A 14,069-nucleotide genomic window follows, 5' to 3' on the forward strand; every position below is an offset into this window, starting at 1 on the left:
AGCAGAATCTATTATGCTTCAGGAGAAATCAAAAAAAGCAAGGGTAGCCATCCTGATCTCAGATCAAGCAAAAGCAAAAATTGATGTAATTAAAAGAGATAAGGAAAGAAACTATATCTTGATAAAGGGTACTATAGACAATGAAGCAATATCGATGTTAAACATATGTGTACCAAGTGGTATAGCATTTAACTTCCTAAAGGAGAAGTTAAAAGAGTTGCAAGAAGAAATAGACAGCAAAACTATAATAGTGGGAGACCACAGTCTTGCACTCTCAGAATTAGATAAATCAAACCACAAAACAAATAAGAAAGAAATTAAAGAGGTAAATAGAATATTAGAAAAATTAGGTATGATAGATCTTTGGAGAAAACTGAATGGTGACAGAAAGGAGATTACTTTCTTCTCAGCAGTTCATGGAACCTACGCGAAAATTGACCATATATTAGGACATAAAGACTTCAGAATTAAATGCAGGAAGGCAGAAATAGTAAATGCTTCCTTTTCAGATCGTGATGCAATAAAAACTACATTTAACAAAAAGTTAGGGGTAAATAGAGCAAAGAGTAATTGGAAACTAAATAATCTTATCTTAAAGAATGATTGGGTGAAACAGCAAATTATAGACACAATTAATAATTTCATTCAAGATAAGGACAACAATGAGACATCATACCAAAATTTGTGGGATGCAGTCAAAGCAGTAATAAGGGGAAATTTTATATCCTTAGAGGTTTACTTGAATAAAATAGAGAAAGAGAAGATCAATGAATTGGGCTTGCAACTTAAAAAGCTAGAAAAAGACCAAATTAAAAATCCTCAATCAAATATTAAACTTTAAATTATAAAATTAAAAAGGAGAAATTAATAATATTGAAAGTAAAAAAAAACTATTAAACTAATAAATAAAACAAGAGTTGGTTTTATGAAAAAACAATAACATTGACAAACCTTTGGTAAATCTGATTAGAAAAAGGAGAGAGGAAAATCCAATTAGTAGTCTTAAAAATGAAAAGGGAAAACTTTCCACCAGTGAAGAGGAAATTAAAGAAATAGTAAGGGGTTACTTTGCCCAACTTTATGCCACTAAATTTGATAACCTAAGTGATATGGATGACTACCTTCAAAAATATAGGCTTCCCAGATTAACAGAGGAGGAAGTAAATTGCTTAAATAGTCCCATTTCAGAAAAAGAAATAGAACAAGCTATTAATCAACTACCTTAAAAAAAAATCCCCAGGATTAGATGGATTTACATGTGAATTCTACCAAACATTTAAAAAACAATTAACCGCAATGCTATATAAATTATTTGAAAAAATAGGAAAAGAAGGAGTCCTACCAAATTCCTTTTATGACACAGACATGGTACTGATACTTAAACTAGGTAGGTTGAAAACAGAGAAAGAAAATTATAGACCAATCTCCCTAATGAAGATTGATGCTAAAAATCTTAAATAAGATATTAGCAAAAAGACTACAGAAAATCATCCCCAGGATGATCACCATGGATCACCATCCCCAGGATACATCATGATCAAGTAAGATTTATACCAGGAATGCAGGGCTGGTTCAATATTAGGAAAACTATCAGTATAATTGACCATATTAATAACCAAATTGAACAAAAAACTATATTATCATCTCAATAGATGCAGAAAAAGCATTTGATAAAATCAAACATCCATTCCTATTAAAAACACTTGTAGCATATATTTAAAATCATCAGTAAGCATCATATGTAATGGGGACAAACTTGCAACCATTCCCAATAAGATCAGGAGTGAAACAAGGTTGCCCACTATCACCATTACTATTCAATATTGTATTAAAAATGCTAGTTTTGGCAATAAGAGTTGAGAAAGAGATGAAAGGAATTAGAGTAGGCAATGAGGAAACCAAATTATCACTCTTTGCTGATGATATGATGGTGTACTTAGACAACCCCAGAGATTCTACTAAAAAGTTAATAGAAACAATCCACACTTTTAACAAAGTTGCAGGATACAAAATAAACCCGCATAAGTCATCAGCATTCTTATATATCACTAACAAAATCCAACACAGTTAGAGTTACAAAGAGAAATTCCAGTTAAAGTAACTACTGATAGTATAAAATATTTAGAAATCGATCTGCCAAGGGAAAATCAGAAACTTTATGAGCAAAACTACAAAACACTTTCCACATAAATTAAGTCTGATCTAACCTACGGGAAAAATATTAAATGCTCTTGGATAGGGCGAGCAAATATAATAAAGATGACAATACTACCTAAAGTAATCTATTTATTTAGGGCTATACCAATCAGACTCCCCAAAAACTATTTTAATGACCTAGAAAAAATAATAACAAAGTTTGTATGGAAAAACAAAAGGTCAAGAACTTCAAGGGAATTAATGAAAAAAAATCAAATGAAGGTGGCCTAGCTGTACTTGATCTAAAACTATATTATAAAGCAGCAGTCACCAAAACCATTTGGTATTGACTAAGAAATAGACAAATTGATGAATGGAATAGGTTAGGTTCAAAGGACAAAACAGCCAATAACTTTAATAATTTAATAAATAAAGTTTGACAAATGCAAAGACCCCAGCTTTTGGGATAAGAACTCATTATTTGACAAAAATTGCTGGGAAAAATTGGAAATTAGTGTGGCAGAAACTAGACATTGATGCACACTTAACATGTATACCAAGATAAGGTCAAAATGGGTTCATGACCTAAGTATAAAGAATGAGATTATAAATAAATTGAACAGCATAGGATAGTTTACCTCTCAGACCTGTGGAAGAGGAAGGAATTTATGACCAAAGAAGAACTAGAGATCATTACTGATTACAAAATAGAAAATTTTGATTATATCAAATTGAAAAGGTTTTGTACAAACAAAACTAATGCAAACAAGATAAGAAGGGAAGCAATAAACTGGGAAAACATTTTACAATGGTTCTGATACAGGCCTCATTTCCAAAATATATAGAGAACTGACTCTAATTTATAAGAAATCAAGCCATTCTCCAATTGATAAATGGTCAAAGGATATGAACAGACAATTTTCATAAAAAGAAATTGAAACTATTTCTAGCCATATAAAAAGATGCTCCAAGTCATTATTAATCAGAGAAGTGCAAATTAAGACAAATCTGAGATACTATTATACACCCGTCAGACTAACTAGAATGACAGGGAAAGATAATGCGGAATGTTGGAGGGGATGTGGGAAAACTGGGACACTGATACATTGTTGGTGGAATTGTGAATACATCCAGCCATTCTGGAGAGCAATTTGGAACTATGCTCAAAAAAGTTATCAAATCCAACAGTGTTTCTACTGGGCTTATATCCCAAAGAAAACTTAAAGAAGGGAAAGGGACCTGTATGTGCACGAATGTTTGTAGCAGGTCTCTTTGTAGTGACCAGAAACTGGAAACTGAGTGGATGCCCATCAATTGGAGAATGGCTGAATAAATTGTGGTATGAATATTATGGAATATTATTGTTTGGTAAGAAATGACCAGCAGGATGATTTCAGAAAGGCCTGGAGAGACTTTCATGAACTGATGCTGAGTGAAATGAGCAGAACCAGGAGATCAGTATATACTTCAACAACAATAGTAAATGATGATCAATTCTGATGGACATAGCCCTCTTCAACAATGAGATGAACCAAATCAGTTCCAATAGAGCAGTAATGAACTGAACCAACTATACCCAGTGAAAGAACTCTGGGAGATGACTATGAGCCATTACATAGAATTCCCAATCCCTCTATTTTTGTCCACCTGCATTTTTTATTTCCTTCACAGGATAATAGTACACTATTTCAAAGTCTAATTCTTTCTGTACAGCAAAATAATTGTTTGGACATGTATACTTATATTTAATTTATACTTTAACATATTTAACATGTATTGGTCAACCTGCCATCTGGGGGAGGGAATGGGGGGAAGGAGAGGAAAAAGTGTAACAAAAGGTTTGGCAATTGTCAATGCTGTAAAATTATCCATGCATTTGTTTGTGTGTGTGGTGGGGGAAGTGAACACATGCTGGTAATTCTGGGGGATCTACAAGTATCATTACTTTCACAGTAGTATGATTCAAGGTGATATGTTCTCAATGCTCATGTGATGTGGCTCTGATTTTTACCTAGGGATATACTATGCTCCACTCTAGCTACGTTCTTTGTACTGAAACTGTGACTGAATCTTCTGCTTTTCTGTGTCCACGAACGTCAGTGATCATTTCTGTTTTAGAACTGAAACAAAGGCTCCTACTCCCTTGCAGAGTACCACATCCTTCTCTGCCCTGAAAATGTGAACAAGTCTTTGCTCCACTGTGACCATAAGCACTAGCACTCTCTTTCATCTGGGAACTAAGATTCTGAATTGTGCATGTTCTGTGTATGGGATTCTGTACTCAATTGCAGCAAATGGTCCTGGTAATCTCTTTCTGATGAGTTATTCCATTCTTCTTCCATGTCTGGGGTAACAGCTATAATTGCCTCCATAGACAAATGCTGGGATTGTCTCCACAGGCTCAGTACTGCTCCAGGCTGGCCCAGAACTCAGTGTCATGGCTTGGCTACTTTTTAAAACATCTTGTACTATAAAAATGTCACTTTTTGTTGGTTCTGTCATTCTAGAATTCAATTTGAAACATTAGTTTCAAGTTATTTGGAGGAGAATGTTGGGAGAGTTCAGCTTAATTTCTGCTTCTACTCAACCATCTTTTCTCCATTCTTCTCAAGTATTCTTACAATAGTTTATAATAAAAATCATTATAATATGGATAGTTTATGTTTGTTAAAAAGTATGTAGTTCTTTTTTAAAAGAAAAGACTAAATGTTAAATATTTTTATTCTTAATTTCCAAGACATAACACAAAATTCTCTTATATAATACCAAAAACTTTTTGTGCTGAAGAAATAAATGTATTCATTGTAGATATATTGGGCTTTTTTCAATACAGAAATCATAGGATATGAAAGTAAAAGTATAATTAAGATTATTCTGTGTTATTACTTTCCACTGATACTTTGGCTAGCAGAAAACACAAGCATGAAAAACCAATATTGAAGTAGCAGAAATATTTTTGTATTCCCCAAAAGACCAAGATCTAAGTGGACTCATGTAATGCTATCCTAAGTAATATTTTATTGCTTTTATGTGAATGGATAACATATTGCTGGAGCCATTAGTGCCACTAGAACACAGTGTCAGACGTGGAGGATTAAAGTCTGGCTGTTGGGTTGAGGCTGATGTCAATGTTTTTGCTTGCAGCCACATACATTTTAGATTAAAAAAAAAAAAAAAAAAAACTTGGGAGACATTTGCTATGACCTTAGGGAAGCATTGGTTTCCTGTAGATAAATTGACCAATCAATGTAAAAGAAATGCAACTCCACAGTAACCAAACAGAGATACAACTGAAATAACTGACATTCAGGAAATTGGGATAATTAGCAAAGTGCAGACTCATTTGCCTGTTTTGGATTTTGTTTCCAGAGTTGTGAAAGTTCAGTCATCTGCTGTGTGCATATTACTTCTGTGCTTTTATTTAGTCCATGTTAAGAATTAGAGACCTCTGGGACAGGCAGAAAGTCTTGAGTCAATGAATCTTTCTTATGCTGCCCTTACAGGATTTAACTCAGTATGAAGGTAAGAAGGAAATCAAGATTTGAGGCAAAATAGGTGACAGGGACAATCAATGGGTAGAAATTAATCCCCCCCCCCCCAGCAGCCAGAAACTAAGCTAAAATACATGGTTCTTTGGTCTTCTGCTCAACTCCTGCTGCTTTACTTTCCACTGGATAGATAGATAGATAGATAGATAGATAGATAGATATAGATAGATAGATAGATATACACACACACACCCCTCTGGTTACTTTAGACAAGAGAAAACTTTTGTAATATTTCTACTATTCACATATAGATACAATTTAGTCCATAAAATCTTCAGGGAGCAGATAAACAGTGCTGCAAAAATGGAGGTAAATCAAAAATGTGGAAGAAACATAGAAGTCTTGACAATTGATTGGATGTATTAGGTGAAGGAAAGAGTAAAATCCAAGATGACTGCATTTGATTTAGCTACTATTTACAATATGACTTTGAGTGAATTAATTAACCTGAGAGCTACTTTCCTCAAAACAAAATGAAATAAGTACATTGTTTATCTCTCAGGATTATTGGGGGGAATTCATAAAAATTTAGAATTTATAAAAATTAATTGGGGGGAATAGAATTGGGACGAAAACTATTAGTATATATTAATAGCATATTCATATAAATATATTTATATTCAAATATACTACTACATTAATATAAACTATTGAATTTAATTTTAATTAAATCACTCCACTGAAAAATAAAAATTAAAACTCTTGTAACATATGCATAGTCAAACACAGTAAGTTGTTGTATTGGTCATATCAAAAATGTGAATCTCATTATAGATATATCAGTTCGCTGTCACAAGATGGGTAGGATCTTTTTTTTTCTATAATCATAATTGGCCGTTTTTTTTTCTTTTCTTTTTTCTTTTTTATTTAATAGCCTTTTATTTACATGATATATGCATGGGTAACTTTACATCATTAACAATTGCCAAACCTCTTGTTCCAATTTTTCACCTCTTACCCCCCCACCCCCTCCCCCAGATGGCAGGATGACCAGTAGATGTTAAGTACATTAAAATATAAATTAGATACACAATAAGTATACATGACCAAAACGTTATTTTGCTGTACAAAAAGAATCAGACTCTGAAATATTGTACAATTAGCTTGTGAAGGAAATCAAAAATGCAGGTGGCCATAAATATAGGGATTGGGAATTCAATGTAATGGTTTTTAGTCATCTCCCAGAGTTCTTTCTCTGGGCATAGCTGGTTCAGTTCATTACTGCTCCACTGGAAATGATTTGGTTGATCTCGTTGCTGAGGATGCCCAGGTCCATCAGAACTGGTAATCATATAGTATTGTTGTTGACTTATATAATGATCTCCTGGTCCTTCTCATTTCACTCAGCATCAGTTCGTGTAAGTCTCTCCAGGCCTTTCTGAAATCATCCTGTTGGTCATTTCTTACAGAACAGTAATATTCCATAATATTCATATACCACAATTTATTCAGCCGTTCTCCAACTGATGGACATCCATTCAGTTTCCAGTTTCTAGCCACTACAAAAAGGGCTGCCACAAACATTCGTGCACATACAGGTCCCTTTCCCTTCTTTATAATCTCTTTGGGATATAATCCCAGTAGTAACACTGCTGGATCAAAGGGTATACACAGTTTGATAACTTTTTGAGCATAGTTCCAAACTACTCTCCAAAATGGTTGGATTCGTTCACAACTCCACCAACAATGCATCAATGTCCCAGTTTTCCCACATCCCCTCCAACAATCATCATTATTTTTTCCTGTCATCTTAGCCAATCTGACAGGTGTGTAGTGGTATCTTAGAGTTGTCTTAATTTGCATTTCTCTGATTAATAATGACTTGGAGCATCTTTTCATATGACTAGAAATAGTTTCAATTTCTTCATCTGAGAATTGTCTGTTCATATCCTTTGACCATTTTTCAATTGGAGAATGGCTTGATTTTTTATAAATTAGAGTTAATTCTCTATATATTTTGGAAATGAGGCCTTTATCAGAACCTTTGACTGTAAAAATATTTTCCCAGTTTATTGCTTCCCTTCTAATCTTGTCTGCATTAGTTTTGTTTGTACAAAAACTTTTCAGTTTGGTATAATCGAAATTTTCTATTTTGTGATCAGTAATGATCTCTAGTTCTGCTTTGGTCATAAAGACCTTCCCCTTCCACAGGTCTGAGAGGTAAACTATCCTGTGTTCCTCTAATTTATTAATAATTTCATTCTTTATGCCTAGGTCATGAACCCATTTTGACCTTATCTTGGTGTACGGTGTTAAGTGTGGATCAATGCCTAGTTTCTGCCATATTAGTTTCCAATTTTCCCAGCAATTTTTATCAAACAGTAAGTTCTTATCCCAAAAGCTGGGGTCTTTGGGTTTGTCAAAGACTAGGTTGCTATATTTGTTGACTGTTTTATCCCTTGAACCTAACCTATTCCACTGATCAACTAATCTATTCCTTAGCCAATACCAAATAGTTTTGGTAACTGCTGCTCTATAATATAATTTTAGATCTGGTACAGCTAAGCCACCTTCATTTGATTTTTTTTTTCATTAATTCCCTTGAAATTCTTGACCTTTTGTTTTTCCATATGAATTTTGTTGTTATTTTTTCTAGGTCATTAAAATAGTTTTTTGGGAGTCTGATTGGTATAGCGCTAAATAAATAGATTAGTTTAGGTAATATTGTCATCTTTATTATATTTGCTCGCCCTATCCAAGAGCATTTAATATTTTTCCAATTGGTTAGATCAGACTTAATTTGTGTGAAAAGTGGTCTGTAATTTTGCTCATAAAGTTTCTGATTTTCCCTTGGCAGATAGATTCCTAAATATTTTATATTATCAGTAGTTACTTTAAATGGAATTTCTCTTTGTAACTCTGACTGTTGGATTTTGTTAGTGATATATAAGAATGCTGATGACTTATGTGGGTTTATTTTATAACCAGCAACTTTGCTAAAGTTGTGGATTATTTCTAATAACTTTTTAGTAGAATCTCTGGGGTTCTCTAAGTATACCATCATGTCATCGGCAAAGAGTGATAATTTGGTTTCCTCATTGCCTATTCTTATTCCTTTAATCTCTTTCTCAGCTCTTATTGCCAAAGCTAGCGTTTCTAATACAATATTAAATAGTAACGGTGATAGTGGGCAACCTTGTTTCACTCCAGATCTTATTGGGAATGGTTGCAGTTTGTCTCCATTACATATGATGCTTACTGATGGTTTTAAATAGATGCTGCTGATTATTTTAAGGAAAAGTCCATTTATTCCTATACTCTCAAGTGTTTTTAATAGGAATGGATGTTGGATTTTATCAAATGCTTTTTCTGCATCTATTGAGATGATCATATGGTTTTTGTTAATTTGGTTATTAACATGGCCAATTATATTGATAGTTTTCCTAATATTGAACCAGCCCTGCATTCCTGGTATAAATCCTACTTGATCATAGTGTATTATCTTGGAGATGATTTTCTGTAGTCTTTTTGCTAATATCTTATTTAAGATTTTAGCATCAATATTCATTAGGGAGATTGGTCTATAATTTTCTTTCTCTGTTTTCAGCCTACCTGGTTTAGGTATCAGTACCATGTCTGTGTCATAGAAGGAATTTGGTAGGACTCCTTCATTCCCTATTTTATCAAATAATTTATATAGCATTGGGGCCAATTGTTCTTTAAATGTTTGGTAAAATTCACATGTAAATCCATCTGGTCCTGGGGATTTTTTCTTAGGGAGTTGTTTAATTGCCTGTTCTATTTCTTTTTCTGAAATGGGACTATTCAAGCAATTTACTTCCTCCTCTGTTAGTCTGGGAAGTCTATATTTTTGGAGGTAGTCATCCATTTCACTTAGGTTATCAAATTTATTGGCTTAAAGTTGAGCAAAATAACTCCTTATTATTTCTCTAATTTCCTCTTCATTGGTGGAAAGTTCTCCCTTTTCATTTTTAAGACTACTCATTTCATTTTCCTCCCTCCTTTTTCTAATCAGATTTACCAAAGGCTTATCTATTTTATTGGCTTTTTCATAGAACCAACTCTTATTGGCAGTTTTTTTCATCAGAGTTTTTAAGTCTTTTGAAGTTATGAATTTTTACAAACCTTAGGTAGCGAAGATTAGAAGGGGAATAGTTAATTGGGGGAAAAGTTTCTCTTATAAAGGTTTAATTTCCAATGTATAAGGAACTGATTCAGTTTCATAAGAAGAATCATTCTCCAATTGAGAAATAAACAAAAATATGAACACATAATTCTCAAAAGAAGAAATTTATGTTTTTAACAGTCATATGAGGAAAATTTCACCAAAGTGATAATAATTATTGATGTGCAAATCAGAGAACTTTAATATTCTTCCTTACTTCCATTAGATCAGTAAAGCTAACAAAAGAAACTAAAATAATGAATGTTGGGGGAACTTCACAAAAATAGGCACTTTGATATACTACTAGTGGAATGAAGAATTAGTCTAGCAATGCAGGAAAGAAATTTGATTTTATGTTCCCCAAATTCCTGTATTTTCTATACTCTTTTATGCAGAGACATTATTAGTACTAGGCCTAAAGAGCAAGGAAAGAGGAAAAAGACCTATATGTATAAAAATATTTATTGCAAGATTCTTCATATCAACAACAAAAATATCTACAAACTAAATAATTCCCAATCCATTTGAGGATAACTGAAAAACACTTAATACTATTCTGCAGCAAGGAAATAAAATTACAAAGATGGCAATTACAGAGAAACCTAGAAAAACATATAAAGTAATTCTAAAAAAAATGTACAGAACGAGGACAATTTATTTTAGAATAAACCATCATTTTAACAACCAATACCATTTTGATATCTTGCTTCTTCCAAGATCAGAAATATGATGTTTCTTTGAACATTTCTTGCTTGATTTGATATTTTGTTACATTCTTACTAACTTCCTCAGTTGACATGATTTATGTTTTTGCTCAAATTCAACTGCTTTTAATTCTTTAATGGTATTTTATATATATATATATATATATGTATATATATATATATATACACATATATACACATACACACACACACACACACACACAATGTCTCAAACTTTTTGCCATTTTTTGTCTTGCACCAAGCTTTCTGAAAACTAATATTCTCTCATTCCTAATATTTTCTCCTCTCCTTTAAAATATTAAGGTTTTTTATATTGTTTATTATAATCACAGAATAATATCTTTAGACCTGAAAGTGATCTTTATTAGAAATTAGCTAGAATTTGACTCAAACAGTTCTCAGACATTCTACACAACATAATGAGGATATTAGAATTAAGATCATGTCTTCTCTTCAACAATTCAACCATGATATTTGATGTCTATTATATCTTTTGGTTCATACTACTTTGGTTAATAGAGTAGCATTGTCCTTCATCCTATTATCTCTGCACTATGTTTTTTAATTGCAGAAACAGAATGGCAAAATCCTTCCATTATCTCATCATTAGTTAATTTATTCAATATTTTAACTCTTTATCTTTATAATAATCTCTTTGTATTCTTGAATATTATGTCTGAAGGGAAGTCTGAAGGGAATAATGATAATAATTATTATTTACTATATTCCAGCCACTGTATTAGATTGTTTATCAAATATTATGTCACTTGATACTACAATATCCCTGAGAGGGATGTATCATTATAATTCTCACTGTAAAGGAAACAGGGGCTAAGTGCCTTCAGCTAATTGGCAGAGTGTTGCCTCTGGAGTCAGGAAAACCTGTGCTGAAATCCTATCTGTGTGATCCTGGACAAAACATCACATTCTGTTTGCTCCAGTTTCCTCATCTATAAATGAACTGAACGAGGGTATGTCAAACTACTCAAGCAACTTCATCAAAAAACAAACAAACAAAAAAAAAAAAAACACCAAATCACTCAGTGTCATGGGCAGTTGAACTAAACAACTGAACTAAATTAACACAAGTGAACAAATTCCTGCATTGGGTGCAATTCTATCCACTATACCATCTATATGAATAGAATGATTTCATTTTTACTTGATTTCTTCTTTCTTCTTTCTTTCATCATATAAAAACTGTCATTTTAAGCTAGAAGGAAAGTTAGAGATATTGAGTCCAACTACTTCATTTTTATCTTGATGCTTTGATGACTTGACAAGTTCAGAAACTCATTGATATAATTATACCCTCTACTGATGCAAGATAAAAGTCACCAACTCCTCCTTACTCTGTAGCCATTTTAACAAGCTAATCAATAAAGCCTTCTAGTTTCTCAACATAAAATAGTTTTCTCCTTTTTTGAGATTTTTTTTTAATTTGAGGAGAGCTTTTAAAAGTGTACTCACCATGAAATAGCTATTCTCAAATCATAAATTCCGGACATGACTCTTTTGATTTCCTTGGCATAATTTGGACATTTAAAAGATCATAATTAAAAATAGTTAAGTACTTTAATATCTATGTACAAAAGATAATAGGCAGCAATATAATGTACAATATAATGAAATTTTACAAAAATGTCCATGAAGATAAAGTTAAGTTTAGTTATAATTTCTGAACTTAAAATTCTAAAATATTCTATTCTGTATGTAAGCTATGTCAATAAATCCCACAAACAGAACTTCTAAACTTAACATATAACAAGTAAATTACAATACAAAACATTGGACTTGAATAAATTATATTTATTCCTTTAAAGAATCTGTATCAAATTAAACTAAGAATAATGCTTATTGTTTTTTTGTTTTTGTTTTTTATTTTTGTTCTATAGTGAAGTTAAAAAGAATTATATAGATAAGGAGTCTAACCATTCCATTAGAAAGTCTGTGTTTCTCAATGGATAAAGAACTAATCTGACATCAGTAAAATCTAAATGCAACTCCAGCTTCTGATATATCCTGACTTTATGATCCTGAACAAATAAAAAAAAAAATGTTATAGAGCAGTTTCTCATTGGCTGTGTAAGAGGAAATTTGCTCTATGCATAATCTCTGTCAATGCAATTCTAGGTATCAGCAAGCAAGGAATCTCATCTTGGTTTGCAGAATATTTAAGGTTCCTCCTGTCTTCTCTGAAACAATTTTCTTCATGAAGCATTTAGTTCTATGGTCTGTTTTTCATATTTATTTCCCACTGTATGCTAACATATCCTCATTAAGACGTTAGCAAGAAAAGTCTGTGACACTGGAATGGAGACTTAGGAGACTTTCTTGTCTGGAACCCACATATGTGTGTCTGTATACACACATATATGTTTATATGCATACATATGTATATATGATATGTGTGTGTGAAAATTATCTTCTTTATCACTTTCTTTTTAGGAAAAAGTCACGCTTTTAAAGAAATAAATGGATTCATTCTAAAATATCTTACTCAAAAAAGGCAATATTTTAAAAGAATGAGGGGAAAAAAGAACTTTTTCTCTCATTTTTTTAGAATATTACCTTCTTTGAGTAAGACACTTCAGAATAAATCCTTTTATTCCTTTAAAATTATGACACTTGAAATTTATTTTTTTCTTTTTTAAGTATCTCAGAAATAGAAATGAGGTCAGAATCCAAACTATACTTAATATAGAGGCCTTTATGATATTGTTAACTAGGAGCCATTCAGCCTCTACTTAAAAATTTCTCGTGATAGGTATTATATACATTCCCAGAACAATTTGATATCTAAGCTCTAATTGAGAGGATGTATTTTCTCCTAAGTCTAAGCTTAAATCTTACCAACTTGCACTCGTTGTTTCTATCCAGTTATTCTCTACCTGAGCAGAAAAATCTAAACCCTCTTTCACATAAGAAGCCTTAAAATATTTGAAAATATATATCCAACTATTTCCAAGTTTTCTTTTTTATAGGATAAATATACCCAGATTCTTCAAGCACTTGCCCTTATATAATTCTTCAGTGTCATTATTATTTTCTTACTGAATACAGGGAGGACAGTCTCTTCCATCTGCTTTAAGATCTCTGTTTGTTTGATTCAAATCTTTGTTCATATCTCTTCTGGGATTTAAATTTCATTTGTAATGTTCTCCGCTTTTTTTGTCAACCTTCCATTCTCTTTAATGTTGTCTCCACCACAACTCTTTTTTTCTTTTTCTCTTGACCTCAAGGTATTTGCCTGTCAGGCAATTCTGATTTTGACCTCTCGGCAACATGGGCTCTCTTCTCCCTGCTCTGTCCTTTCATTACTTCTTAATCGTTCCTGTTTTATCAATTCTCCTTAGCTAACTGAAATCTACTTTATTTCATATAAATATGCATATGTCCATATAGATATAGATCAGTGTCTTTTCCTGAAACTCTGCTTCTTCATCTTTCCCTGATTTTTTATGCCCTAGTTGGTTCCAGTGAATTATTTTGGACCAATGTCACAAAGTAAGCTGCTATATTTATTTTCTTTGT

The sequence above is a fragment of the Sarcophilus harrisii genome, chromosome 4 (assembly GCF_902635505.1).
Source record: "Sarcophilus harrisii chromosome 4, mSarHar1.11, whole genome shotgun sequence".
In the NCBI taxonomy this organism is placed as follows: Eukaryota; Metazoa; Chordata; class Mammalia; order Dasyuromorphia; family Dasyuridae; genus Sarcophilus; species Sarcophilus harrisii.